Raw genomic sequence first — 3,768 nt, 5'->3', positions numbered from 1 at the left:
AAGGAAGAAGGAAGGAAGGAAGGAAGAAGGAAGGAAGGGAAGGAAGGGAAGAAGGGAAGGAAGGGAAGGAGAAGGAAGGGAAGAAGGGAAGGAAGGAAGGAAGGAAGGAAGGAAGGAAGGGAAGGAAGGGAAGAAGGGAAGGAAGGGAAAGGAAGGGAAGGAGGAAGGAAAGAAGGAAAGGAAGGAAAGGAAGGAAAGGAAGGAAAGGAAGGAAAGGAAGGAAAGGAAGGAAAGGAAGGAAAGGAAGGAAAGGAAGGAAAGGAAGGAAAGGAAGGAAAGGAAGGAAGAAAGAAAGAAAGAGAGAAAGAGAGAAAGAGAGAAAGAGAGAAAGAGAGAAAGAGAGAAAGAGAGAAAGAGAGAAAGAGAGAAAGAGAGAAAGAAAGAAAGAAAGAAAGAAAGAAAGAAAGAAAGAAAGAAAGAAAGAAAGAAAGAAAGAAAGAAAGAAAGAAAGAAAAAGTCATATGCTGCTGCCAGTCCAACACAACAGCTATACACACTCATCATGTCAGAGAGATCTGCACATCATGCACGGCACAAGCTGGCCTCACCTCAAGCCTCCCTTGCACGCTCATTGCCAACAGAGACCTGGTTGCAGGTGGTTTTGTAGACAACCTCAGGATGACCCTTAGAACCAGTACAATAAAAGTTGCTGGGTTTGTATAGTGCATATCTCAGGGTTTCAGTGTGTCACAGGCCACATCATCTTCCCCTGCTTGGTGTACAAATAATAGGATAGATTTTGAAGATATTAACCTTTGTTTCACTGAAAAGATTTCCAGAAACCAGTGCTAGAATTATACATAAAAGCATTGAGAAGAAGCCCAATTTCCATCTTCTAATGAACTGTTGAATTTTGCTTGTTTCCTTCTTTCTTTCCCTAAACTAACATTTGAAGAATAATTTTTAGTACCTAGCACTCAAGGCTTTACAAGTCCAGAATTAAGACTCTTGCCTAAGCAAGAATAATGTCCACCAGCCACAAGGAAAACAATTTGGTTTAAATTACACATTCAAATCCTGAGTTTTCTGATATTCCCCTGGGTCTGACACAGCTCACAGAAAGAAGGGTATGTATACACAGATTGGGGCAACCAACAGTCTTGATTCTGCCTCATTTTCTACATGGCTCCATGCATTACAGGAGGCTGGCAGAGGGACTTCAGGGTGACAGCAGATGTAAAGTTTAGGAAGCAGAAATTCAGACAGGTGAACTCACTTCCATGCCTGACTCTTCCATAGATTTCACAGAAGTTTCCAGATTTCCCTTCCTGCCTTCAAGATACAAATATTTTGCAGTTCTCAGTTTGGGTGTGTCTTGCTTTAAGTGCTGACTTTAAGGGGTGTGATGTGACCATGCACTTTCTAAAGTGTGCATTCCTACACATGCTCATGGCCAGCTCTGAAGACCAGAGCAGCGCTGGAGTTTCCACACTGACAGACATTATCCTCACTGTCAGCAAAAGTCTGTTAGCTCATTAAAAGTCCTTTTTCACATCTTTTCCTTGTTTTTAAAATAAGGATGATACAGCTAAAGGCTGAGGAAGAGATGTGGAAGTTTTTTGGTTGCTTGGTGTTATCCATTCTTGCATTTAGTGAGACAAAATTCTATGTAAAAGAAAAAAAATTTAAAAGAGGAGTGTAATCATCATACAAGTGAAGGAAGTCTCAAAATTAGTATTGCCCAGGCAACTGTAACTCTGTTTTTCCTTTAAGATCTTCACTTTGACACACTAACATTATTTTAACAGGTCAACTGTGTGCATAATCATAGATAAAGGTCAAGCATCAACAACCGCCAAAGTTGTTAGGTAATGAATCTATAACTAAATAAACAGTAGAAGTTTAGAGGAAAACAGAGACATCTCTGTTGCTGAGGAAAGAAAACCACACTGCTCCAGAAACCATGAGCAGAACAAACCTAACTTTTCTCCTACACAAAAATAACAAGGCAAGTAGTTTGGGAAGTCAAAATAAATGAACCATGAAGGGGTTACAAAATGCAAAATGATCACACTACCTGTGGGAAGGTGGCTAGAAATCAAGTGGTCACTGGTTTTCCAAACAGAAGAATTAGGGGCATTAACGAGAGCTAGTAAGACACAGGTTTGAAGAAATAAAAGGAGATGATTCTTCACATAACAGGTGGAATTTGTCCAAACGCTCTTCTGCTATCAGCACCTAATTACCAGAAAAGCATAGACAAATTGGATTAAGTTCAAAGAAAAGCTGCAAAAATAATTAGGGGAGACTAAACTAAAAGAAAATACATGTATAGTGTTGATTAAATGACAGCAAATTACAATTACATCTACAACAAATATTTAAAATGTGCAAACTCTACACTGGTTCAGAAGCGGAATCATTTAGAGAGATACAAGACAGTATTACACAAATATCAAGGAAAAATTAAGTTATGAACATTGAAGTTCAACAGTAGGAAAAACCTTTAACTGGTCTCTGAAACTCAGTTAATAGGCAAAATAGTAGATTAGATAAACACTAGCATTGACAATAATTTGGGAATGATCCTGAACTGCAGTAGGCAAAACCAGGGAATACAGTAAGAAGTTTCAAGGGGTTTTGATCAGCAATTTTGGAAAAAAAATTTCAATCCAAGTTGATAATTTTTCCATTAAACTACCATTTTATTAGAAGTTTTTATATATTTTTTGATATTTCAGATTGCATTTTTTTAAGAATTGGGGTGGGGGGATGTAAAATATAGCAAGGGGTGTATATAGAGAGTATACAGAAAACTGTATAAATAAATGTTTCAGTCCTTTTAAAAATGATCCTGGAAAATAATAAGTACTTCCTCACCTCTACCCTGACATGTTAAAATTCTGTCACTGCCATTTGCAGTTACGACTTTATCTCTGGGTGTCTTCTTCCAGATATGCTCTTTCCTTGTCCCATGTCTTTCTTTAGTCACTTACCTTTCTTTTGTTGCCGATTCCCTCCAAGCAGCAGCTGAGGGGCATTTTTTGATCACAATCCACTGCAGCAGCACTTCCAACAGGCACTCTGCAAAGGACAAGCAACTAAGTCAGAAAGGTCTCCTTGCCTCTTTCTCCCTCCCCAGTATTCTGTCAGCGGGAGACAATAAAACAGTTCTTCAGAGACAGGACCTCACCCACAGTTCCCATAATTTGGCATTTCTCCATCTTTATCTGTCAAAACCACTGAGACTGTGCCATCTTAGTGTCAGTCCTTAAGTCTTTGCAGCTTAATTATAGTTTTTTGAAGGAAGATGGTGGAGCACTCTCCAAGCCTTCAAAACCCCACCACAATTTTAACAGGGAATCTTTCACGAGAAGGCAAAATGAAGGTAAGGAGACCTAGTAAAGTTAAGTTCCTTTGCCAGTCACATCCTAGCACCCTCAGGACTCAAAAACACTCCTTCAAATAAACTTTCAGCAGCTGTATCCCCATACACTCTTAGGCTAAATAGCACTGTCCTGGCCATGTTCCCTCCAGGCTTCTTGTGCACCTCCTTGTTGGCAGAGCATGAGAAACTGAAAACTCCTTGATTTAGGGTAAGCACTTCTTAGCAACAACTAAAACATCATCATGTTATCAACATTATTGTCATACAAATTCCAAAATACAGCACTGTACCAGGTACTAGGAAGAAAATTACCCTTATCTCAGCTGAAACCAGGACAGTACCCACCCCTTATTCTATTCCATTTATGTCATGCCCAAGTCCCACACTTTCCAATACACCATCACCTTTCCTGTCTTTTGCTATGTACACACAGATTCTGC

At 39.4% G+C, this 3,768-nt stretch overlaps 1 long non-coding RNA gene across 1 annotated transcript; it reads right to left on the bottom strand.

Moving 5' to 3' along the window:
• Positions 1–554: 554 nt before the first annotated feature.
• Positions 555–3,023, bottom strand: LOC104685817. Its single transcript, XR_751194.2, has 3 exons — positions 2,937–3,023; positions 2,018–2,178; positions 555–709 (listed from the first exon to the last, which is right to left on the bottom strand). It is a non-coding gene; the product is annotated as an uncharacterized LOC104685817 (long non-coding RNA).
• Between the last annotated feature and the right edge of the window lie 745 nt (positions 3,024–3,768).

This window comes from Corvus cornix, chromosome 2 (assembly GCF_000738735.6).
Source record: "Corvus cornix cornix isolate S_Up_H32 chromosome 2, ASM73873v5, whole genome shotgun sequence".
Taxonomy (NCBI): Eukaryota; Metazoa; Chordata; class Aves; order Passeriformes; family Corvidae; genus Corvus; species Corvus cornix.
Note: the sequence above shows the minus strand (reverse complement) of the source record. Positions and strands in the feature narration are given on the sequence as shown.